We start from the raw sequence: 27,015 nt of genomic DNA on the forward strand, positions 1-27,015 counted from the left end.
AATATCTCATCGGACAAAGTTAAAAAAAGAGTAGTGATTTATGCAAAAGAGAGCCTATCACCAAAATTTATCTTCAAAGATGATCAAGGAAGATTTGTGGCAATTGAAATTCAAACACAAGGAGAGAAATTTTTGATAGTAGGAGTTTATGCACCAAATGAGGGGAAATCTGAATTCTTTAAAAAGTTGCATGAGACCTTGTTGGACTAGCTGGACTATAATATCATCATGATGGGAGATATGAATGGAGTGGTATCTACAAATATGGACAAGGCACAGAGACAGGTAGTTACCAAGGACGGCAGACTACCAAAAACCTTTTTTGAGATGACTGACAATATGGACTTAGTTGACATTTGGAGAACAAAGAACCCCTTGGGTAGAGAGGGAACTTTCTTCTCTGAAGCCAAAATGACATGGACAAGAATTGACCAAATTTGGATAACTAGAGGACTGGCTCCAAAGACTAGAAAAGTGGAAATTTGTCCTAAAACTTGCTCCGACCATAATGCTGTGAAAATGGAGATGAAACTAACACCAACTGGCTCCTTCAGATGGAGGCTGAATGACACCTTGTTTAGAGACGAAGAGGTTACCAAGAAGGCCCAAAAAACTTTGAGAGGTTATTTTGAGATAAATATGAATACTACCGTTGAAAAAAGAGTAATCTGGGACGCAAGTAAAGAGGTTATGAGGGGGTTTCTTATTCAACAGAATGCAATAAAGAGGAGAACTCAAAATGAGAAAAAAGATAAAATTTTGGAGAAAATAAAAGAAGGTGAGAAGAAACTGAGAGCGAAACCAAAATCACAAGAGATTCTGAGAGAAATAAAGCTACATCAAGTTCAATATATGAAAATGATGAATGAGGAATTTGATTGATTTTCTTAATACAATAAAGAAAAAACAAACAAAATAACATATACTTTAACAATAATCATACTTTCTTCACTTCTTTGGACTTCCTCACATCTCTCGTTCCTGCGTTTCAAATTTTCAAACTTTACCCAGCAATTTATCACCTTATTTCAATTCTATCTTATAATTTTCCAATATTGTATCCCTAATTTTTGATAATTTAACCCAAACCTTAAAAACTTAATTTTAACATAATATTTATCCACAATTTATCTTTTCTCATATTTACATTTATCTTCATCTTCCTTTTAACTAGCTTGTTGGTGCCCTATTGTTGATAATCTTACGTCTCTCTTAACATTCATACAATTTACAATATTTTTGTAAATAGTCCTTAAATTTCTTCCAGTCCTCCTCCACAGCCTCTTCTCCCAGGTCTCGGATTCTGCCAGTCATTTCTGCTAACTCCATGTAGTCTATCAGTTGCATCTGCCATTCTTCCAGCGTGGGCAAATCTTGGGTTTTCCAGTGCTTGGCGACAAGTATCCTTGCTGCTGTTGTTGCATACATAAAAAATGTTTGGTCCTTCTTTAACACCCTCTGGCCGACGATGCCCAAAAGAAAAGCCTCTGGTTTCTTAGGGAAGGTATACTTAAATACCTTTTTCAACTCATTATATATCATTTCCCAGAAAGCCTTAAATCTAGGGCAGGTCCACCAGAGGTGAAAGAACGTTCCTTCAGTTTCTTTACATTTCCAACATTTATTATCAGACAAATGGTATATTTTTGCAAGCTTGACTGGGGTCATGTACCACCTATATATCATTTTCATAATATTTTCTTTCAAGGCATTACATGCCGTGAATTTCAAACCGGTGGTCCATAACCTTTCCCAGTCAGCAAACATGATATTGTACCCAATGTCCTGTGCCCATTTTATCATAGCCGATTTGACCATTTCATCTTGTGTGTTCCATTTTAGCAGCAAATTGTACATTCTTGACAATACCTTAGCCTTAGGTTCTAACAATTCCGTTTCTAGCTTTGATTTTTCCACCTGAAATCCTATCTTTTTATCCAACTTGAAAACTTCTTTAATCTGAGCATAATGTAACCAATCTCGCACTTTATCTTTTAATTTCTCTAAACTCTGCAACCTCCAATTATCTCCATCTTTTTCTATTATTTCCCAATATTTCGGCCAATTGGCCTCCATATTGAGTCTTTTCCAGGCCTTAGCTTCCATTGGTGATAACCACCTTGGGGTCTTATTTTCCAATAAGTCTTTATATTTTATCCAGACATTAAACACTGCTTTCCTGACAATATGGTTCTTGAAAGCCTTATGACTTTTAACCTTGTCGTACCACAAATATGCATGCCATCCAAAAGCATTGTTAAAACCTTCCAGATCCAAAACCTCAGTGTTTTCCAGAAGCAGCCAGTCTTTCAACCAGCAGAAAGCTGCTGATTCATAGTACAACTTTAAGTCTGGCAGGGCAAAGCCCCCTCTTTCTTTAGCATCAGTTAGTATCTTAAACTTAATTCTGGGCTTTTTGCCCTGCCAGACAAATTTGGAGATATCTCTTTGCCACCTCCCAAAACACTCCATTTTGTCCACAATCTGTAAAGTCTGGAACAAAAACGGCATTTTTGGCAAAACATTCATCTTTATAGCGGCAATTCTTCCTGACAAGGAAAGTTTCAATCTTGACCAAACTTCTAAATTCCTTTTAATTTCAGACCAGCATTTTTCATAATTGTCCTTAAATAGACTCATATTCTTCGCTGTTATGTTTACCCCTAGGTATCTTACTTTTTTAACCACGTTTAACTCTGCCTCTTTCTGAAACCTTTCTGATTCTAAAGGTGTCAATTTTTTTCCCAATACCTTGGTTTTCTGCTTGTTAAGTATAAATCCCGCCACCTGACCAAACTCTTGACTCAATTGTAATACCCTTTTCGTACTAGACTCTGGCTCCTGTAAGGTCAAACCTAGGTCATCTGCAGAGACAAAAGACATTTGAATCGGCTAATAAATGAGGGAAATTGTTAGCCTGGCAAATGAAAAATAGACAAAAACTTAATACCATTACAAATTTGGAAGTGGAAGGAAAGAATATACAGAATCCAGTGGAGATTAGAAAATGTTTCCAGAGATACTTTAAACAATTATATACACAAGGGCCACAGAAAGAGATTGATATAGATCAATTTTTAAAAACAAATGGACTACAAAAAAATCTCTCAAGAAAATAAGTTAATGTTGAACTAGAAAATAACGGAACAGGAGGTAGAAGGTGCTATCCAGAATATGCAACTGGGTAAATCTCCATGGCCGGACGGTTTAACTTCAAGATATTATAGATCTTTGAAAGAGTGGATAATTCAACCACTAAAGGAAGTTTGTAATGGAATTTTGGAGGGGGGAAAAGCACCAGAGTCGTGGAAGAAAGCTTACATTGCACTTATATCGAAAATTGAGTCTGAGAAGACACAACTTAAGAAGTACTGCCCCATATCTCTGCTTAATGTGGATTACAAAATCTTTGCAGATATTTTGGCTAAAAGATTAAAAAAAAGTACTAGTGGAAGAGATACATAAAGACCAAGCAAGCTTTCTCCCGGGCAGACACTTGTCTGACAACACGAGGAATATAATTAATATTTTAGAAAAATTACCGTACAAGTGAACATTAATACTAAAGCAGTTTTGATATTTGTGGATGCAGAGAAAGCCTTTGACAACATTTCTTGGAGTTTTATGAAGAAGAATCTACAGGGGATGGGGGTAGGTCAAGGCTTTCAAAATGGTATAGGTGCAATTTATTCAGAACAAAAGGCTAAACTAATTGTTAACAATGTGGTGATGGAGGAATTTAAGATAGAGAAATGGACACAACAAGGTTGCCCAATTTCCCCATTGCTCTTTATCTCGGTCCTGGAGGTTCTCCTAAATATGATCAGAAGGGACCAACTGGTCAAAGGTGTACAAGTCGGAGCCAAACAGTACAAATTGAAAGCATTTGCAGACGATCTAGTACTGACATTACAGGAGCCAGAATCTAGTACTAAAAGAGTATTGGAATTGATTCAAGAATTTGGTCAGGTTGCAGGATTTAAGTTGAATAAGTTAAAAACTAAAGTTCTAGAGAAAAATCTAACACCGATTGAGAAAGAGAGGTTTCAGACGGAGACAGGTTTAATATTGGTTAAGAAAGTAAAATACCTGGGGGTTAATATGACCGCTAAGAACTTGAATTTATTTAAAGATAACTATGAAAAATGTTGGTCAGAAGTGAAAAAGGATTTAGAAATATGGTCAAATTTGAAGCTTTCCTTGCTAGGCCGTATTGCTGCTATAAAAATGAACGTATTGCCAAGAATGTTGTTTTTGTTTCAATCATTGCAAATTTTGGACAAAATGGACTGTTTCAAGAAGTGGCAGAGAGATATTTCTAGATTTGTCTGGCAGGGCAAGAAACCCAGAATAAAATTTAAAATACTAACTGATGCAAAAGAAAGAGGTGGATTTTGTGAGGAGAATCAGAACTTACAGGGTTAAACAGTTCTGTGTGACGTCTCACATTCTGAGGCGTGGTTATGTTCACATACGGAAATCTTCCTTTGTGTGAGTTTCCCTTTCGTTTTTGGCTGAGAGACGAAAAGGATGTCTGCTCTCTCGCCGGGCTGATTTATGATGTTTTTCTTCTCATTAAAGACTGTTGGTGATTAGCAACTTCCGGGTTAGCGCCATCGTCTAATGGCGGATTCCCTCCGAGCTCCGGAGGGAATCGGCTCAGTGGGGGTTGGGTCCTGCCGTGGCGGCGACACGGGGACCCTTAGAAACCACAGGTGTGGAAGCCTGTGGACTTGGTGACTCGGCGGGCACCATTTGCGCCCCCCCCGACCAGTGAAGGAGCCTTTTTAAAGGCTATGGAACTGGGGACGGGGAGCGGCGTGGTGCTGAGAGTCGACTGCTTCCCCTACTGAGTGCAGCCGCATGTCATGGTCGGAGAGCGCTGACTTCTTCCTTTGAACATTTGGATCAAAAGTAAAAGCCTGTGAGTAATATGGAATTTGGATTTACAAAAGAAAGATTTTTTTTCGTTTGAATTCGGCACGATCGGGGAAAACGCAAAGAGGAAGTCCGTCTCCCCACCTTGTAAATAATTGGAAGCAAGGACTAAATAACCAAGGTCGAAAGATCTCTTTCTTATTGGATAAAGTTATTAATTGCACGGATTGATACTATAAGTAATTGTGCTGGAGGATAAGAGCTAACTTTGTGAGCTAAAGGACCACCCCCCCCCCCCGGGACCCGGGAGTGATCCACGAGAGGAGCCTGCTGAGGAGACATAGAAGATTTTGACAGCTGTCAAATTAGCTGTCAAAGTCAGAAAAAATAGAGAACTTTGTTTCTGATGTTCTTGCTGGTTACATTAGATACAATATAGTTACAAATCGCTGAAAATAAAGAAGAATTGAAACAAATTAACTTGACTTTTGGGTTGGAAGTGAAAGAAATACTGAATAACCAGAATCCCTCTAGTGGGGGTTCAGGGAAATTACAAAAATGGAAATAGGTCGAAAAATACTAGCTGACCTGGATGAGGTTTTTTTTCTCGTGAGAAAGTTGCGTAAGTTGCAAGAGCAAGGTCATGTTTTGTCTACAAGTGCCATAACTTTGAAGCCAACAATAAAGGAATCTACTGAGTTGGAAAAGGACTCGATGTACAAAACCCAGGCAGCTGAACAAGAAAAGAAACTTGAGAAAATTGAGGAAGTGGAGAAAGAGATATATGTTGAACAGGAGGAGCAGGAAGGAGGGGCTGCAATGCTGCAGAAGGCAAAGGAGAGCCGGAGGCCTGTCAAGATGGACATAAAAGAAAATAAGGACTGGATGATAAAAACTGGGTTTGAATTGGAAAATGAGGAATGGAAAGATCTCCTTTTGTGGAGATCTGAAGATCTATGGACTATAAATCTGATCAAGGTGGAAGTTGGAGCCTTTGGGCTATTTGGACTTAAAAGGATTGAGAAACAAGACTTGAGCTCCACCTTTAAATATGGAGGTCTGGCTGGAAGGAACATGGACATTATAGGGATAGTGCCCCTCCGAGACTTGGTGTTTAATATAAAGGACTTTCAAAGAAACCGGCAGAGAGGGACTGAGAGAGATTTAAGGGCCTCAGACGTGAGGTTGCCAGGCTGATAATAGATGGACTAATGGACAACGGTTTGGGGATCGAAACCGGGGAAGGGAGAGTGGGGTTTGGAAATCCAAAGGGTGTACAAAAATATTTTGATTTCTTCTATCTTTCTTTCTTTTTGTGTTGTTATTAGTATTAAAATGGGGAATCCGTGGAAGGGAAACTGGGTCGATCTTAGAAAAAGTCTTTAAGTATAATGATTGATGTATATAAGCTAAAAGTTGATATATAAATTGAATTAAATATAACAACAAACTAAGGTTAAAAATTTAGGGATAAGAACTTGTTGAACAAATTTTTGGACATGGAATACAAGAAGGGGAGGCGAGGGGAAGTTGTGGAAAAAAGGTATTGAAAATATGGATTGCAAATGTTGAATTTTTCTTTTTCTCTTTTTTTTTGTTTTACTTTTTTGTTTTTATGTACTATTTGAAATTCTAATAAATATCATTTAAAAAAAAAGACTGTTGGAGATTAGCAAGAAGCTGCGTCCAGTCTGATTTATTATCCACACACAAAGGCAACAGTTTCTCCCGCTGCAAACTCTGCTAAACGACTTTGCAAAGAGAGCTGAGGGGAGCTCAAGTTTTTCTATCGGCACAGACGTCCGATCGGCGCAGCAGAAGCGTGCCGGACGCCATCTTATCTTCACAGGTTATGGAAGCTAGCCAAGCTTTGGAAGCTGTTGCCACGTCGTGTCTGTGTGTGTGGGAGAAGCCAGTTAGAGCTCCTGCCTAACGTTTGAGGCAGCGAAGCTCGCTGGGGAGGATCTCATCTTCAGGACCGGGTGCCAAGAGGAGCTGCTGTTACGTGAGTAGGCTCAGCCCCGGGGGAGAAGATGGCAGATGGCCAGGAGTCATACTCCGTCCCTTTCGAAAAATTAAATGGAAAAAATTGGGAGGAGTGGTCCAGGAAGCTGAAGGCCTGGCTGGTAGCCAAGGGTCTGTGGGAGGCAGTCCAAGGGCTCCCACAGCAAGCTGCAGCCGGAGCTGCAGCAGCAGATGTTGCAGCTGCCCAAGCCTCACAGAGGAGAAACCAGAAAGCCCTGGGAGCTATAGCGCTCAGTTTGGAGGGCTCACAGCTACCGTTGGTGGAGGGTCTTGACAGTGCCCAAGCTGTTTGGCAGGAGCTGGAGAGGGTTTGCCGAGAAACCACAGCGGAAGCCCAAAGCCACGTCCCCAGATGCAGTACAGCCTCAAGGAGAGCTGCTGGCAAGGTTGGGGGGGCAGAGAAGACCAAAGGCAAGTTTGCAAAGTTTTCCACTGGTCGCTTGTGTGACGAACAGGAACGCCGTCTCAGAGAGGGCCGAGCTGGCGCAGAGAGCCCTGCCGGTTGCAGGGGGGGGCAGGCCAGCAGAAGGCACAGTTCAGGCTTTTTCCACTCCTCGTTGTTTTGTCTGCGCGTCTGTTGACCATTTACGTCGATCTTGTCCGCGGAGAGCCAGAGAGGCCGGGCAGGATGTCTCCAAGGTCGCTTCCCATGGCAGCCAGCCAGGTTTCCATGGCAGCCAGTCTAGGAGAGTAGGCCAGCGTGGGAATGTGAAGGGAGGATGTGACAGAGGAAGTGAGAAGGACGGTTCTTATCACCTAGCTGCCTCCATGGCAATGCTGAGGGACAACTCCAGTGAGGGCAGCATGCTGCGTTGGGTCATCGACTCAGGAGCCAGCCATCACCTGATGTGGAACTGCAGGGCTGTTTCAATTGGGAAAACAGTCACTCTTCCTGATGGCTCACAGAGACAATTAACCACTGTTGGCAATGTGTTTGTTTCTTTTTTACAGGCAGAGCTGGAGGTCTACGTTGTGCCAGAAATGCATTGTTGTCTTTTATCTGTATCTGCTCTTGTAAAGGAGGGTTATAAGGTTTGCTTTGCAAATGATGTCTGTTCTATTTCCAGGGGTGGGAAACAACTGGTCAAAGTTGCATGTCAGAACAACCTCTTTGTTCTGGAGACACCTCTGGAGGGTAAGGGGGATGCTGAGACAGCACAGGCGAAGTGTGCTAACGTTCCCACACATGATTCGTGTGCTCACTTGTGGCACAGGAGAATGTCGCATAGCTGTTGGAAATATATCCAGAAGTTGCCCGAATGCACTGAAGGTTGCAAAATGAAAGCATGTGATAAATTCCTGGATTGTAGGGCATGCAAAAGAGCAAAGGTAAAAAGGTGCAGTTATCCCAGATCGGAAAGGGTAACCACAAGGCCTTTTGAGGTTGTGCATACAGACCTTTGTGGTCCCATGCCAGTGCCGAGTCTGGGCGAGGCCAGGTTTGTGCTTACGCTGACAGATGATTTTTCTAGGACCGGCTGGGTTTTCTCGCTGAAACGGAAAAGCGAGGCGGCACAACTGATCAAAGACTGGGTTGCGGAGGTGGAACTAGTTTTCCACCAAGGTGCAGAGTTTTCAGAGTGACCGAGGCGGAGAGTTCACCGGGTCTGCTCTGCAGAATTTCTTCCGCCAGAAGGGAATACGTCACAGGTTGACGGTTGCTTCTTCTCCTCAGGAGAATGGTGTAGCAGAGCGCAGGAACAGAACGCTAGCTGAGGCAGCTGACGCTCTACTGTTTGACTCTGGTTTGCCTCAGAGCTTTTGGGCCGAAGCTTGGAAGGTGGCCAACTTCACTTTGAACAGGTCCTATAGCTCTGTTGTAGGAGACACACCTTATTTTCTACTGCACCGGAAGAAGCCTAAGGTGCATTTCTTCCGTGTGTTTGGTTGCGAAGCTTGGGTGCTTGTGCCAAAGGCTCAACGCAAGAAAGGTGACCCGAGGTCCCGGAAAATGATCTTTTGTGGGTACGAGCCTGCGACGAAAGGGTGGAGGTTTGCCTATCCAGAAGGTGATCAGTCCAGGATTCTAGTCAGCAGAAGTGCTGAATTCTGTGAACAGAGTGGTTGGTCAAGGATCCATCCGAATCCTGACGTTCTCTCAGAGTGTCTGTTTGACTCTGATGAGGAGGGAGAGTTAGAAGCTGAACCTGTTGATGAGGACCAGGTCTCTGACCAGGGTCAAGAACAGGGAGGGGCATCTCCACAGGTTGTTAAAAGAGAGCCCAAGAGTGAGCCTTCGTCTCCCGTTAGAAAAGTGCAAAAGGCCCGAAGACGCAGTAAGTCAGAGGGGGAGTCTTTTGAGGACAAGGACACACTTGCTGGCCCCAGTGGGTCAGAGGGAGCACCTGAGACAGTGCTCAGACGTTCCGCACGCACCACAAAGGGGGTACCACCTGAGAGATTTGAGGTCACCAGTGTGTGGGTTGGTTTAGCGCAGTGCGAACCTGAGAGTTTTGAGGAGGTTCAACAGTTGCCTGAAGCAGATGCCAGGAAGTGGCAAGATGCAATGGGAAAGGAGTTGAACTCAATGAGGTCTGTAGATGTGTGCTCGACCACGAAGCTGCCAGAGGGCAAGCAGGCTGGTGCACAGACAGATAGACAGGTGCAAGGTTTTGCCAAAGAGCTTGGTAAGAAGTTTAAGCTCAAAAACCTTGGTCCCGTTCAGGTTAATCTAGGCGGTAGGATAGACAGGTCTGAGAACGGGAGTTTCTTGCTCAGTCAGAAAGGCAAGATTGAGCAGGTGCTTGAGAAGTTCCGAATGTCTGACTGTGCAGGGGTCAGAACGCCCATGGAGACCAACTTCGTGAAGGACAGTCAGCTTGGGGAGCGTTCTGAGTTCCAAAACCCTGGGGTGTTTCAGTCAGCGCTAGGGAGTCTGTTGTATCTCTCTCAGTGGAGCAGACCAGACATAGCGTTTGCTGTGAATCTGCTCAGCAGGGAGGCTACAAAGCCCAGTGTGAATGCCTGGCAAGGCATCAAGAGAGTGTTGAGGTATTTGCAGGATACCAAAGAGTTTTGCCTCACGTTGTCAGCTGAAGGTGACGCACGGCTTACGTGCTGGAGTGACAGCGATTCGGCATCTCTTGGAGACAGGAAGTCTGTGTCTGGGCTGGTGGTAAAGTTCGGGGAATCCCTGGTTGGGTGGAAGTCCCGGAAGCAAAGTCTTATTGCACTTTCTTCCACTGAGGCTGAGTTCAGTGCGTTGTCAGATTTGTGCAGAGAGTTGGAGTTCTACCGGTGATTGATCCAAGAGATATGTGGGGATTGTTACTTGCCCATAACTGTTTGGGGTGAGTTGTACTCACAGTTCCTCTCAGGATGCGAGACGAGAGGGGGTGTGAGGAGAATCAGAACTTACAGGGTTAAACAGTTCTGTGTGACGTCTCACATTCTGAGGCGTGGTTATGTTCACATACGGGAATCTTCCTTTGTGTGAGTTTCCCTTTCGTTTTTGGCTGAGAGACGAAAAGGATGTCTGCTCTCTCGCCGGGCTGATTTATGATCTTATATTTCTTATATTTATTTACGGCTATTAGCCCATAAAATATGTACAAACATAAAAGCACAGAAGCATAAAAACCAATACATCGAACGACAGAAGAGGAACACCACGATGCAAGAGTGGGACATTGAGCAGTGACAAATAACAGCTTGGGGCCCGGAAAGATCCGAGGGACGGTTCACAGAGAAAGGAGAACTGGAGACGAGATTTATGATGTTTTTCTTCTCATTAAAAGACTGTTGGAGATTAGCAAGAAGCTGCGTCCAGTCTGATTTATTATCCACACACAAAGGCAACAGTTTCTCCCGCTGCAAACTCTGCTAAACGACTTTGCAAAGAGAGCTGAGGGGAGCTCAAGTTTTTCTATCGGTACAGACGTCTGATCGGCGCAGCAGAAGCGTGTCGGACGCCATCTTATCTTCACAGATTTGCCCTGCCAGACCTTAAACTTTATTATGAATCAGCAGCATTTTGCTGGCTGAAAGAATGGCTGCTTCTTGAGAACACAGACATTTTGGATTTAGAAGGTTTCAATAATGTATTTGGGTGGCATGCATATTTGTGGTATGACAAGGTCAAAGCACATAAAGCATTTAAAAACCATATTGTCAGGAAAGCATTGTTCAATGTCTGGATAAGATATAAAGACTTACTTGAAAATAAAACCCCAAGGTGGCTATCACCGATGGAAACGAAGGCTCAGAAAAAGCTCAATATGGAGGCCAAATGGCCGAAATATTGGGAGATTTTGGAACAAGAAGGAGATAAATTGAAATTGCAGAGCTTTGAGAAACTAAAAGATAAAGTGAGAGATTGGCTTCATTATTATCAAATAAGGGAGGCTTATAATCTAGACAAGAAAATTGGCTTCCAGGTGGAAAAATCAAAATTGGAAACAGAACTGTTAGATCCCAAAACTAAGCTATTATCAAGAATGTATAACTTGCTGTTGAAATGGAATACTCAGGATGAAACGGTTAAATCTGCTATGATAAAATGGGCACAAGATGTTGGACATAACATTATGTTGGCTGACTGGGAACAGTTATGGACCACAGGTATGAAATTTATGGCATGTAATGCCTTAAGAGAGAATATTATGAAAATGACCTCTTCTGGACCTCTTCTGAAAGCCGGCGGGGGGCAAAAGTCTTTGTCCCCCCTGCCTGCCTTCCCGGGAGAGCGGAGAAACGGGAGAGCGGAGAAAAAAAGGACCTCTTCTGAAGGCGGGCGGGGGGCAAAAGTCTTTGCTCCCCCCCGCCTGCCTTCAAAAGACGTCCGGGAGCATTTTAAAATCGCCCCGGGACAGCGGAGGAATTCTCCGCTGTCCCGGGGTGATTTAAAAGCCCCCGGGAAGGCAGGCAGGGGGGACAAAGACTTTTGCCCCCCGCCCGCCTTCAGAAGAGGTCCTGGAGAATTCCTCCGCTGTCCCGGGGCGATTTTAAAATGCTCCCGGACGGCTTTTGAAGGCAGGCGGGGGGGAGCAAAGACCCAGCAAAGCAGTCCTGGACCTCTTCTGAAGGCGGGCGGGGGGCAAAAGTCTTTGCTCCCCCCCGCCTGCCTTCAAAAGCCATCCGGGATAGCAGGAAGCGCTTCCCTGCTATCCCGGACTGCTTTAAAAATGCTGGCGGTGGGGAGCAAAGCCGTTCGGCCCCCGCCGGCCTTCCTGGACCTCTTCTGAAGGCCGGAGGGGGGGGGAGGCTTTGCTCCGCACCGCTAGCATTTAAAAGAGGTCCCCGGAGATTTCCCTATGGGCTTTCTTCTTGCGAAGCAAGCCCATAGGGAAATTCGTTTTGCGAAGCGCCTCCAAAACGGAAAACCCTTTCGTCTAGCGGGTTTTTCGTCTTGCGAGGCGTTCGTCTTGCGGGGTACCACTGTAACATCTTTGGCAACACGCTCATCTTTACCGTGGATATTCTTCCCCAAAATGATAATTTCATTCTGCCCCACACCTCCAGATCCTTTTTTATTCCCTTCCAAACCGGAATATAATTATTTTGATACAAATCAATATTCTTGGATGATAACCAAATTCCCAAGTATTTTACCTTTTTCACCACCTCTATCTCCGTTTGCTGCTGCATTATTTCAAACTTAGTTTGTTCCATATTTTTCACAATCATTTTGGTCTTTCTCTTATTCAGTCTAAATCCAGCTACCTTTCCAAATTGTTCCATCTCCTCCAATACGTCTTTTACACTTTCTATTGGTTCTTCCATAGACATTACCAAATCATCGGCAAAAGCTTTAACTTTATACTCATTTTGACCAACTGTCACCCCTTTTATTTGTTTGTTTTGTCTAATTGCATTTAAAAAGACTTCCAGAACCGTTATAAATAACAATGGCGAAAGTGGGCAACCTTGTCTTGTTCCTTTAGATATTTTTATATCTTCAGTAATAACATTGTTAACTATCAGTTTAGCTCTCTGTTCTGTGTAGATTGCCTTTATACCATTGAAAAACTCTTTCCCCACCTCCATATATTCTAAATTTTTCAACATAAACTCCCATATAATATTGTCAAAGGCCTTTTCAGCGTCCACAAACATTAAAATTGCTTGTTTATCATTCCTAGCAGTCAGATATTCTAAGACATTAATTATATTTCTTATATTATCTTTCATTTGTCTGCCTGGTAGGAAACCTGCTTGATCCTTATGTATAAGTCTTGTTAGTATCCTTTTCAATCTCTTCTCTAAAATTCCCGCAAATATCTTGTAGTCCGTATTAATAGTGAAATAGGCCTATAGTTTTTAATTTGAGTTAAATCCGAATCCTGGTTGGGTATCAGTGTAATATATGCTTCTTTCCACGTATCTGGAATGTCTCTTTCTTTTAAAATGTTATTCATGACTTCCATCAAAGGGATCATCAACACGTCTTTCATTTCTTTATAATAACTTGATGTAAATCCATCAGGTCCCGGAGCTTTCCCTCTCTTCAACTCTTTTATCACCTCTTTTATTTCCTCTCTTTCTATTGGGGCGTTCAGCTGGTCTTTTTGGTCTGTCGGGGTCTTCTGCACCATTTTGTCTCTTAAATATCTTTCTATTTTCTTCATATTATTCCTTTCTTTATTTCTATATAGTTGCCTATAAAAGTCCAAGAATTCTTTCCTAATTTCTTTCAGATTAGCTGCCTCTTCACCATTTATCCTAATTTTATTGATTGTGCTCTGCTCCTTTCTCTTTTTAAGTTGCCACGCAAGCCATTTTCCTGATTTGTTTGCAAACTCAAAAGTTTTTCTGCCTTAACCTTTTAATATTCCATTCGACTTCTTTATTTATTATCATTGCAAATTGAGTTTGGAGAATCTTGATTTCCTGCTTGATCTTCAAATTGTTTGGCTTCTTAATCAGTTTTTGCTCATTGTCCATAATCTGCCTTAGAATTTCTTTTTTCCTTTTTTCCTTGTTTTTATTCTTCAATGAGTTCTGCTGGATAAAAAATCCTCTCATAACTGCTTTGCTTGCTGTCAGGGAACTGCCATCGGAGAGTCAGGTGGTGGAAGGGCTCAAGGAGGCTAGGAGACCCTCAGATGCTGAGGAAGGAACCAGCAGGGGGAGAGGGAGAGTTCCTGCAGAAACTCAGGCGGAGGAATGGCTCCAAGATGCTTCCAGTGAGAACAGCGGGGAGGGCTCAGGACCTCCACTGGGGACGCCTACTCCGCGCAGGAAACTGTCACGCAGAGAATCCAGATGGAGAGTTTCCGTTAAGGAACTCTTATGTTGGCGTAAATTCCGGAAGCGCCCACTGACGGATTCTGCCAGCGATTGAGGTAGCCATGCACCCATGGCTCCGCGGACTGGGAGAGTTTAGAAACTGATTTGCAGAGCCTGGAGGGCTTAAACGCTTACGCACGAGTAGCCCCCCTAATCCCATAACACTTGCGTCCCAAACTATATTCATCTTAGTACCTTTGTTGATGTTATCCATAAAGTATTCGGATATTTTCTTTTGTGCTTTTTCAACAACCTTCTGATCATCCAACAAGTAGTCATTCATTCTCCATCTAAAAGTTCTTTCTTCAAAACCTTTTAACTCCATTTTTATTGGATTGTGATCTGAGATTACTTTGGCTTGTATTTCGATTTGTTGGATTCTTGGAGTCAATTCGTTCGATACCCATATTTGAGCTATTCTTGACATTGACTGATTTGGTTCTGAATAGTACGTAAATTGTTTCTCCAATGGGTGTCTAAGTCTCCAAATATCAATCAGATTACAATTCTTTGTCATCGTGAAAAATGTCTTAGGCAGTTTCCCTTCTTTATTCTTTACGTCCCTTAGTCTGTCCATTTCCAATGATACCACGCCATTCATGTCTCCCATTATTATAATTTTCTGATCCATATGTTCAAATAGTTTTTCCTCCAATACTTTATAAAAATCAGTCTTATTTCCATTTGGTGCATAGATCCCGGCAATTATTAATTTTTCGCCTTGCCATTTGATTTGAACTGCTATGATTCTTCCTTCCTCATCTTTAAATATTTGGTGAAATTCAATTTTGTTTTTGATATATAAGACAACTCCCCTTTTTTTCTCTTTATCCGAAGATATAAATTCATTCCCAAGTCTTTTGTTGATCAGAATTTTCCTGTGTTTTTTTGCCACATGAGTTTCTTGCAAACATATAATGTCCAGATTTTTCTTTTTTAAAAAATGTTCAATTTTATTCCGTTTCCTCTTATCATTCATTCCATTAATATTCCAATTCCATAATTTTAACGCCATGATACCTTCCAATTAAATAAATTTAGTTTATTTCCTTATAATCTGTCTACCTCTTCTTCCTCTTCCTCTACTTCTTCTTCCGATTTCTTTCCATTCTGTTCATCTTCCTCTCCTGATTCAGACTCCTCCTTGGATCCTGCTCCTCCCTCTGCTCCCTTGGTCTCTTCTTCTCCCACCTGTAATTCCTTGTATCTTCTCGTAAATTTCCCTATTTCCTCTGGGCTTGTCAATCTTCTTTTCTTGCCTTTATAGAAGAACGAGACTCCCTCCGGAAATTCCCATCTGAAGTCAATCTTATTTTTCTTGAGGATCTGCACCAATGGTTTATATGGGTCTCTTCGTTTCAACAGCCTTATTGGTATATCTTTAAAGATGATTATGTAATTCCCGTCTATATATAACCTTTTCTCTCTATTTCTCTGTAAAATCAAATTTCTCATCTCTCTGTCCTTGAAAGTAATCAAACAGTCTCCAGGAAATTTCTTTGCCTTACTTGTCCTTACTTTCATTCTGAATGCATTCTGTACTGTTTTGGCTCTTCTTCCTCTGGCATCTCCAACCACTGCGCAATTTCCGTTGTCAGTCTCTCTCCTATATTCTCATTCTGTGCTTCCGGCACTGATCTCAGCCTCAAGTTCACTTCCCTCTGTCTCAGTTCATTCATAGCAATCGAGTCTTTTATTTCTTCCTGTGTTTTGTTTATTTCCACCATCTCACTCTTCATCCTTTCTTCCTCCCGTTTCATCTCTCTCATTTCTGATTTTGTCCTCTTCAACCCCTCATCCACTCTTTTAGATACCTCTTTTATCTGCCCTTTCAGTTCATTAACTGTCTCATCATTTTTTCTGTCCATTTTTCCAATTTTATTATCCACCTGTTCTAATTTTGTCTCCAGATTTTTCTCACTTTGTTTTATCTCTGCAAACATTTTCAATATTTCCATTCTAAATTCCGTTTCTTGCTTTGAAGTTCTCCTATCTGTTGACGTCCCCCCCCCCTGCCCCTTTTTTCGGCAGGTGTGACATTTCTTTCCCAAAATATCCCAATATATCCAATCAAAACAATAACAAAAAAATTTCTCCTATTAATTATTTGGTTCAGAGTTAACAAATATTACTTAAACAATTTCACAATATAACATCCTAATGTTATAGGGCAATGTGGAGGGATTAATAAAAGTAATGATTTTTGTAAAAGGAAATACTTCCACAGCTGAACGTTGTAGAATAACCAATGTTCTGTGCCAAAGTTTAATTAGCTCCTAGACTTCTTGCCCCCACTCGGGCTAATCCTCAAATAAGACAAGAAAAAGGAGAACCAAAAATAGTTTGCATAGAGAACTTGAATTGTAATCCAAATTGTAATCCAGATAATTGAGTTGTAATCCAAATTGTAATCCAGATTGTAATCCAAATTGTAATCCAAGAAACTCAAATTATAATCCGACTGTACTTTCCAACCATGGTTATTTCCTGAAAGAGGCAGAAAAAATAATTAAAAAAAAATAAAAATAAAAAATACCAAAATGGCAAGAGTATTTAAACTGTATAAATTCTATTTAATAATCCAAGAGGTTTTATAGAGGAATATAACTGTCAGAGAGGATGAGGTGTTATGATTTATAATTCCGAACAGGACATTCCATAGGAAATAAGGCGAAAGAAACAATTCAGGGAGAAGGAGGCCCAGCAGGAAGCAGATATTCCTCCAGTCCAAAATTATACCATTAACAAAGGAAAATTCTGAAAAACAAGTTGTAATGTCTCATTCCATCCACTAGGAAACTCCAATCCACTTTAATAACTTTTTAAATAAGGAATTGCCAAATAACCAAAGTTAATTTAAAATTAGCTTTTCCAATATAAAAAACCAAAAAAAGAAAAAAAAGAATATGACCAAAATCCACACAAAAAAAAGATGTGGGGAAATAGATTAGTTCTTCTTTCTCTGCCACTATACCCTTTTTGTTGAGTTAAAATGGAGTCGGAAGCTCTTCTTCTGGCGTAACAGTTTAATCTTGAAAGTACAAGTGGGAAGACAGTTCAGTCCTTGTATATCCTCAGTTACATCTAAGACCTCTATTTTGTCTCAATAGTTACCTTCTGTTCCCCCTTGACGTTTCACCTCTTCTCAAAAGTAGTTACTTTTAAACTTTTAACTTAGTTTCAAACAGTCTCTAATAGTTAGGGAGAAACGGAAACAATAGCCGCTAGCGGCACTCACTTTCGTTTTCTGGCTCTGCTTACGGTGCTGCGTCTGTGCTGATTTCAGATGACAGCTGAACTCGAAATCTTCTCCTTTTTTAATTCGGAACTTCCCTTAATACTTTTCAATCCAATTTTAGAGGTTTCAAGTCCGAATTTCTTAGTTTCAAGAGCGGAGCGCTGTTCCTTTCAAGCTCAGGGCTTCGCTATTCAGCCGTAGCAATGGCTTCCCGATAGCCTGCTATCCCGTTCCGCCGCACTCTTCACCTCTTTTTCAGAGGCTACCTGACGGCCGGATGGGCAGCTTTTAGGCACTGCCGGGAACCTGAACCTCTGGATACCCACCAGAGGCTTAACAGGGGGGGGTTTCGCCCTAAAACCCCCCTTTTGCGGCCGAAATAGCCAGGGTTTCTCTCCCAGAGAGATCCCTCGCTTGTATCGGGCTCGTGCTCCACCGGAAGTCCCCCTTACTGTCCATTCCATCTAGTCCATCAACCTGGTAATCTTATGTCCGAGGCTCTTAAGTCTTTTCCATGTCCCTTCTGCAGATCTTCTTGTTTGTACTTGCACTTTACCTTGTCTTTTGTTGATCTCTTTCTTAATTTCTTTCCTTTCTCATTGAGGAGTAGGTCTCGGGGATGTTCCAACTCGAAAATATCTCCGTCTCTCCTCAGCAGATCGGCCCATTCCCCACAGTCCCATTCCCCACAGTCAACAGTGTAATCCAGAAGATATTTAAAGGCATGTTTCAAAGCCCCTCCAAACTTAAGGGCCCCCACAACTCCAGACCCCCCCTGGCCCACTCCAAATTCAGCCTTCAACAACAACGGCTTATGCTCCTGTAGGGCCTCGGGCCTCTCCATTTCTGTTACTTGAAGTTCAACAGCAGCCGCCTCCATTATCATCTGCGTTTGCACTTGCTCTGTCAAAACAGGTTCCTGGGTTGGCTCCTGGATGGTTTCTGTATAAATATTCGCTGTTTGTCCAAAGTTTTTGACTGCAACAGTAATCAAATCCAACTTCTCATGCATCTGCTCCAACAAAGCGCTTGTCTTGCAAAAAGCAAGCACCAAAACTTCTTCCAAACACATTTTTATTAAAGGTCACAGTCTGGTCCCACAATCCTAATCTCCACAGCTGTAAAGTCCCCAGATCAACTCCAGCAACAATTTAACAAGCTCCCTCTAGAGGAGACAAATTCTATTTGTAGCCATCTTTTGAAAACAGGTCCAACAAAAGAAAATTACTTTCATTTTTCGGATTTTTTGTTTCTTTTAAATGCAAAAGGCAACATTGGAATCAATTTGTTTCTCTTCTTTAACTATCTGTCAAAAGATGTTCCATTCACAGTCAGTGAACTTCACCAAAAATCTCTGTCTCTGACACCCCGTTCCCAGGTTTGAGACGGTGGAAATTTATCTTTCTTTACTCTCTCTCCTGCAGGCTTGAACAGTCAAAATTCCCCCTCTTTACTCCTGCTTCCAAGAGGGGTTTAGATGGTTAAAACAGGAGGAATTTTAAACCTTTATGTACAACTTTCCAGACTTTAGCTTGCACAATTTTTGCTTCAGACTATTTACAAAAGCGGAAGGCGGACTTCCTGTTTAGGACCTTCCCGCTTGAGTGCCAAATTAAAATGTTTCGTAGCCCAATTTTCCGTTCTACTCACAGGTACTTGTTTAGAGTCCAATTGTCCACAGGAAAAAGTCAGCGCTCTCCGGCAACGGCTGTGCGGCTTCACTCCGTAAAAATAGCGGTCGATTCAAAACACCGCGCCGCTCACCCCGCGTCGCTTCGGATCCCCGAAAAAGGGGTTTCCTTGCGTGTAGGGGGGCGCTCCTGGTGTCAGCCGAATCCCACGTTCCCAGACTTCCTCCGCCTGGGATTTTTAAAGGGTCTCCGCCTTTGCCGCGGCGGCAAGACCCGATTTTCGCGGAGCGGGTTCCTCTGGATCAGAGGAATTCCGCCATTGCCGATGGCGCAGACCCAGAAGTCCTGGAATGGAGTTTTTCCAAGCGTCAGAAGCTGCTGAGTGCCCAAAGTTAAATCGGCAAAATTATGAGACTTGGGCAAGTTGCTGTGAGAGCTTGCTGCGACAGTTTGGAGTGTGGCATACTGTGCGTGAAGCCCCTCCAGTTCCTCTGACAGATAGATGGAGGGCCCAACATTCAAGGGCCATAGACCTAATAGTCTTATCTGTCTCTCTGGAGGATATTGCCACGCTGGCTGGCAACACGACTGCACGTCAGATGTGGAATGCTTTGAAAGTTGCCCATCTGCCAGTCATCCCAGCCCAGAGTTTGACTGCATCAGAGGTCCTGGCTGTTTCCCAGAATGAGAGTGTTTGCAGGGATGCTGAGGGCACCGGTTGCAAGCTGCAGGGGGAGCTGATGGTGATGTCATCGCAGGCAGCATTCCAGCCTCCAGGGGGAGCCAAGGAGTCGGCAGCTGAGAGCTCTGTTTCTCATGGGAGCCAAGGTCATCCTCACAGATACCGGAAGGCCAGAGGTAAACAGAGACAGATGCCTGCAGATGGCCCGAAGCGGGGGGGGGGGGTGGAAAGCCCAAGCCAGTGAAAAACAAGGCTTTGTTTGCTGGCACAGCTTCACCAAAGGCTAAAGGCAAGTTTGATGGCCAGGAGCAGGGGGGCAAGAAGCAGGAGCCCAAGCCAGTGGGAAACAAGGTTCTGTTAGCTGGCACTGCTGCTCCAAAGGCCAAAGCCAGTTTTATTGTTGACTCTGGAGCTACTCGCCATTTATCAAAGGATCGAAACCTATTTATCTCCTTCACACCTCAAGATGGAGAGATCCAACAGGCTGATGGAAAGACGTCACAGGAGTCGGGAATGTGAGACTGGCAAGTCTGCACACAACCATCAGAGATGTACTTTATGTTCCAGGTGCTGCAGACAATTTGCTCAGTGTCCCACAGCTGACTGGGCGTGGCTTTGAGATTTCCTTCAAGAGGAGCGTCTGTGTCATCAGGAAAGGCAAAGAGGACATTTTGCATGCAAAGTTTATAGATGGTTTATTCTGTATAACTTATGATGACAATGCTATTATGTCTAATGTTGATTCTTGTTGTGTTGCACAAACTAACAAAGTTCTTCATGCAGGGTGCATTCATGAAGCACATCGAAGATTTTGTCACATGTCTTGGCAGGCGCTGGCCAAGATGCCTGAGTTGGTTGAGTGTTTGAACATCAAACCCTGTAAGTTTCACATGAAATGTGTATCTTGTGCAGAGAACAAGGTGAAGGTTGCTCCAAAAGGCAAGGAGTCTAGCAGGCAGGCTTCCAAACCCTACCAGCTAGTCCATGCAGACCTGGTTGGTCCACTTGCGCCCTCTTTGGATGGAGCAAGGTACTTCATGGTTTTAATTGATTCTTTTTCCAGGTACATTCATGTGTTTATGCTCGAGCAGAAATCGCAAGCGTTTCCTAGGTTCAAGGCATTCTGTGCTTGGTTGGAGAATGTTCACGGTAAACGTATCGGCCGTCTCTTTACTGATCGGGGCGGGGAATTCACTTCTTAGCAGTTTGAAGCTTTCCTGACTGAGAAGGGAATCCAGCATGACTTGTCAACGCCTAGATCGCCATGGATGAATGAACCAAACTTTGCTTCAAGGCCTAAAAACCTTGTTGCATGATGCCAATCTCCCTGAGAAGTTTTGGGGGGAGGCTCTGTCAACATTTGTTTATACCTTTAATCGCAGACTGTCATCACCTATTGGTTGTACTCCCTATGAGAAGATGTTTGGTAAGAAACCTAACGTCAAGCACATGAGAATCTTTGGTTCTGACATGTGGGTACACACCCCACAGAGCAACAAGCTTGGGAAGCGTGGGGCACATGGTTTGTTCATGGGGTACGAAAAAGGTGCATACAGGGTATGGATGACTGACTCTAAGTCCATTAAGTTCACAAAGAGTGTTGAGTACAATCCTAAGTGGGGGGGGGGATGTGGGAATTTTCCAGAGTTACCCAGAGGAGGATGAAGGTGATGTGAAAAAGGCAGATGGTGTTGAGGCAAAAGAGGAAGCTGAGGATGATGATCAGAGTTCAGATTCCAGTTGAGTGGGCGGCGCTGCTGCTGGTGTCAGCGACAGTGATGACACAGCAGACTACAAGAGCGCAAAGACCTCAGTCAGACCATCTGATGCGTCTGACAATGAACTGGAAGAACCACTGTTCACCATTGGTCACTTTTCTCCTAAGAAGGAGGAGATGAGTCCAGAAGACTTGCGTCTAGTACGCAGATCTGAAAGGGCGACGAAAGGCAGACCTCCAAAGAGATTTGCTGATGAGTTTGCTAAGATGGCAACTGCTGTTCTTAGTAGCTCAGAGAAGGTGTGGGAACCTTCAAGCTTCAAAGAGGTTCAGGAGTTAACCTCTAAAGATGCTGAGCCTTGGCTTAATGCCATGAAGGCTGAAGTTGATTCCTTGAACAGGAACAAAACTTGGGAGCTGGTACCGGTATTCCCAGGAATGAGACTGGTTGGCAGCAAATGGGTCTTCAAGGCCAAGACAGACCAGAATTGCAAGGTTGTCAGACACAAAGCCAGATTGGTTGCCAGAGGGTTTTCACAGGTACCAGGACAGAATTACCACGAGACCTACTCTCCCACCATCAAGTATGAGAGCATTCGGCTGATGCTCAAGATTGCTGCAGAGGAGAAACTGCATGTTTCCCATCATGACATTAATACAGCTTTTTTGTACGGGGTTTTGGGGGAGGAGCTATTTATGCTTCCACCTGACGGGGTGCAGATACAGAAGGGAATGGTCTGTAAACTGCGGAAATCCTTATATGATCTCAAGCAGAGTGCCAGGTGTTGGAACACAAAACTCACTGAGACATTGCTTTCTCTAGGTTTTCACCAGCGCAAAGCTGATGCATGTGTGTTTGTCAAGGAGGAGGGGCAAAACAAACTGTATTGTTTATGTTTTGTTGTTGATCTTCTGATGTTTTGGAAGAATCAGGCTTTTTACCAAAGCACCCTAGCTCAACTGACGGAGCACTATGACATGAAGGATCTTGGTGAGGTATCCAACTATCTTTCTCTGCAGGTGGAGAGGGACCAAGCAGGTAATTTTCTGGTACACCAAACACAGAAAATTGCTGACGTATTAACCAGGTTGAATTTGGTTGATGCAAACCCAGCAGACACACCGATGGTGACAGGTTACCAGGTAGATAGTACTACTGAAGCGTTTTCTGACACTACGCTGTACAGATGCATTCTAGGCAAGCTGAATTTCATTGCTAGATGCTCAAGACCTGACATAGCTGTAATCACTAACCTGCTTAGCGGACATGCTAACAATCCTACTGTTCAGGATTGGAAAGCTCTGAAGCGCATAGCCCGCTATTTGAAAGGGACTATGCACTACAGGCTGAGGTTCACCAGTCAGAAGGCTGGAGGTCTTGAAATCTTTGCAGATGCTAGTTTTGGAAGTGACACCACGGATGGTACAAGCACTTCTGGAGTATGCTACATGTACAACCACTGTCTGTTTGACTGGCTGTGCAAGAAGCAGACGACAGTAAACCTAAGTTCCTGTGAAGCAGAACTCAATGCTCTGTCATTTTCACTCATGGATTGTGAATGGTTGATGCAACTGTTTAAGGACATCGGGGTTTCTGTGAAATGTCCTATACAAGTGTATCAAGACAATAGATCCTGTTTGGCTTTACTGAACTCAGAGAGTTGCAAGCAAAGAACCAAGTACTTGCAGATTAAGCTACATCGTGCAAGAGAGTGTATTCAGAAAGGACTCATTCAGGTGTCCTATATGGCAGGAAGTGAAATCCCTGCTGACCTGTTGTCTAAGGTTGTTAACGGAGAACAACTTAAGGTTTACGTACAGAAGTCGCAATTGGGTTGAACCACAGGTACTACAGGTTACACGGAAAGGGGGAGGATGTTAGGATATTTCCGTTCCACCTTAAAAGGGAGCAGGCTTTGTGAGTCACAGAGTCTGCGTATTTCCTGTTCACAGGAAGTTTATGTTTTCTATTGCTTTCGTTTTTCTCTCTCTGTGCCTGAACACGCAAGCAGACAGTCATGTTCTTTCCTTTGTTCTGACCAACGCTGAATAAACTTCTAAATAATGCTCTCCTGCGTGCATCTTTCGCTGTACGAATTCTGCTGATAGAGTGTGCATCAGCTCTGGAATTTTACAAGCTATTTTCTGGAGCTCGTGTCGCTAATTGCTGATACTGTATCTACGGGAGATCGATGGATCGTCCGGAGGCGACGTGGGGGCCATGATGGCTGATATCTCCCTGGCAGTATTCCAACACTTACAACAAAAAACAACAGTGGGAATACAGTCTCAGGAATGCTGAAAAAACAAAATTATAGCTGCATCCCCCAATTTAGTCTTTGCAAAGCTGTAGGGAACTAAGGAGGGGAGCCCAGGTGGTTCAACAGGCAAGGAAAAGCAGCCCCAGAGTTGACCACTGGTTCCCAGGCACCCTAGTGCCAGAGAGACCCTGAGGAAAACAGGGAAGGGCCCCTGTTAGTGTGGATGGCCAGGGAGAGCTAAGTGAGGAAACAAGTGCAAAAAAGAAATAGCAGGGGCGGTGGAGGAGGGTGTCTGCAATGTGGCAGAGGAAAGGGGGCATTGGTTCAATAGGCAGATGCAACAGGACTGGTGCTTCCAGGGCGCCATTGAAAAAGACAAAAAGCTTGATGTTGCATAATGGCTCTTCAGGGGGGAGTCATGTGGGTTAGTGGCGGGTTCATGGCTGCTGTGGCTTCTACTGCCTGCTGGTAGAAGGGAGGGAGGAGAAGGAAGTGAAGGGAAAGGAGAGGGAGCAGGCAGCGGCACACTTATTGTTGAGAAACAGGCACCACTCACACCACCTGCCTGCCAGCTTGCTTACTCTTCTGAGCTGCTCGCTGGGCAAGCAGGAGAGAGGAGGGGAGGCCAGGGCTGCCCGCGGCTCTCCTGACAATCCTTCAAGACTCTCCAAGGAGCCACTGCTCACCAGTTGAAAATCACTGTTGTACAGCATTTCTCTCTATTCCTACCTTGACAGCATGCAAGTCTGTTCCCTGTTGAGTTCACATGGATCCCTGTTACCTGACACCCTCTCCTTCCTCCTCCCTTCTTGCAGGCTGTCTACAAGGCTTGGCTGTGCTCTGAGTACTTCAATGTGACCCAACTGCAGTGCCAGCACCGGATCCCATGCAAGCAATACTGCCTGGAGGTACAAACAAAGTGTCCCTTCGTCTTGCCTGACAACGACGAACTGATCTATGGAGGACTGCCTGGCTTCATCTGCACAGGTAAGGCTTAGAATTGTAGAGTTGGAAGAGACACCCAAGGGTCATCTAGTCCAACCCACTGCAATGCAGGAATCTCAACTAAAGCATCCATCCAAAGTCTGTTTAAAAACCTCCAATGATGGAGAGTCTACCACCTTCTGAGGTGGTATGTACCCCAAAAGCAGAGGCGTAGGAAGGTCAGGTGGTACGTGGTGCGCAAAATTTCTTGTCACCCCCCCCCCATTTTTATTTTTTTTTTGCCTGCAAAAATGGTTTTACATTATTTCATAATTTCTTACAAAGGAATGTGGATTCTGGGCCTCAGATAATAAGTAGGCAACTATGGGAAGATACTTAAATCTACAGGATGGATTGTGTTTTGGCTTGTGTTATTTAATTTATATTTATTGTTTATTTATTTAATAAAATCTATTTTAAAAAACCTGCAAAGTGGTTTACCAAAACAAAAAACGATAAAACACCACAGCAGTAAAATCAAGAAAAATTGGCTGCATGCAGGGGGTGAGGCAAAGGTAAGGCAAGGCCTAATCTACTGGGCCTAGTCTCATTTTCTTCACATAGGCTGACTTTCCATGACCCGGGAAGCCCAGCGGAGGGTAGGGCAGTAGGGTGGTTCATAAAAACCTTTTTTAAAAAAAATCTGCTTCAAAGGTCTTATTTTACTAAACTAGGGATTATATAGCTATATCTGAAATTTCATGCATATCAGTTAATATATTGACCCTGCTCCACTGAATTGAAATTTCAGGCTTCACGACATAGGAAAACGTCAAGTAAACAGCTCTTTTCATGGAGGAGGGTCAAGATATTAACTGATATGCATGAAATTTTATAAATTAGCTATATAATCCCCCCCCACGCCCCTGCCCAAGAGACAACCCAAAATGTTTTATTAACATAATTAACAACCCAAAAGTGCTATAGCAGGGTATTAAATTGTCTCATATCCAGAGGAATCAAACAATAAATACTGTAAATTGTAAGAGGAAGAAATGGTGAGACACAGCAATATAAGTCAAGACATCCGGGAAAGGTCATAGAACAAATACTTCAGCAGTTGGTCTGTGAGCACTTAGGAAAGGAAGCTCTGATTTCTAAGACCCGGCTGTTTGACAGTGGAACAGTCTCCCTCGAGAGGTTGTGGACTCTCCTTCCTTGGAGGTTTTTAAGCAGAGGTTGGATGGCCATCTGTCATGAATGCTTTAGCTGAGTTTCCTGCATTGCAGGGGGTTGGACTAGATGACCCTTGGATCCCTTCCAACTCTATGATTCTATGATACAGCCAAATGCAGATTTTTAAAGGTTTCCATTGCTGGGCTCTTGAAATCCTAGCAGTGTAAGGAGTCAGACTAGATGACCCTTGGAGTCCCTTAGAATTTTACAGTTCTCTGTTTCTATTATTCTAGCTGCAGCTAACAACAGTGTCAAAAGCTCTGGAGTGACAGGTTTTCGTGTTGTTCATCCACATATTCAATAATTATAGTTGTGGGGAAGCCTGAACAGGTGATTTACTTATTTTAGGTATTCCTTGATATACTTGGGATCAGAATTAATGAAATGCGAGGACATTTCCACCAAAGATGGAGGAATGTCCCTTGAAACCCACAGTCCCACCAGCAGTCATGTGCTGACTGATGTAATATGGGACATCTTCATAGGTGTGTTATGCCATCTATGCAGATCTTTGAGGGAATGTTCTCTCACATATGATGGAATCAATTTATATGGCTTATATGACCACAGTGATTTCCTTTCAGATTTCTCTATTTGGACATTTATCTCCTTCTCCCAATAACATTTAAGGGCCACAAATAGACCAGTGGCAAACTCCAAAAACTGTGTAAATAATGGAGACCAGTTATTTGCCTCGGTGTCCATGATTCAGTTCAGTAGGTTTAACTAGGCCTGCCTAGTTGAAGGTCCTCTGCCCCATAACAGCATGCCCTTAGAAGGGGTGGGGAAGCTATTTGTGTGTATCCAGCACCTCCTAGTGTTCTGGTACATGCCAACCCTTTTCTGGTCTGTCTCTTGATTTTCAGAATATGAGGAAACCACGTCAGCCAACCCTGGGTTCTGCTGCTGCTGCTGCTGGTAGCTAGTGCCAGGTTGGTCCAAAATAAGTCATCTGTTCTCTGTGATTTGATCACAGAGGTGGACTCTCGTTCCTTGGAGGTTTTTCAACTGAAGTTGAATGACCACCTTTCAGGGATTTCTTAGCTGTGATTTGTGTATTGTAGGGGGTTTGACTAAATGATCCAGAGGACCTTCCAACTCTACAATTTTGATTAAGAGTTCAAGTTCATCTTGTTGATTTCCCATGTTCTGTGCATTAGTATAGAACCAACAGAAGCCACCAATCATTCCCTCTG

General features: G+C 43.3%; 1 pseudogene across 1 annotated transcript in view; it reads left to right on the top strand.

The window, feature by feature from the left end:
* Nucleotides 1-27,015, top strand: part of LOC309361222 (NALCN channel auxiliary factor 2 pseudogene) — a 70,267-nt pseudogene that overhangs the window by 42,484 nt on the left and 768 nt on the right. The window contains exon 2 of the transcript XR_014173428.1: nt 24,475-24,646. The product of XR_014173428.1 is annotated as an NALCN channel auxiliary factor 2 pseudogene (transcript). The remainder of the gene's footprint in view (nt 1-24,474; nt 24,647-27,015) is intronic.

Source organism: Podarcis melisellensis, assembly GCF_964234715.1.
Source record: "Podarcis melisellensis genome assembly, chromosome: W".
NCBI classification, from domain to species: Eukaryota; Metazoa; Chordata; class Lepidosauria; order Squamata; family Lacertidae; genus Podarcis; species Podarcis melisellensis.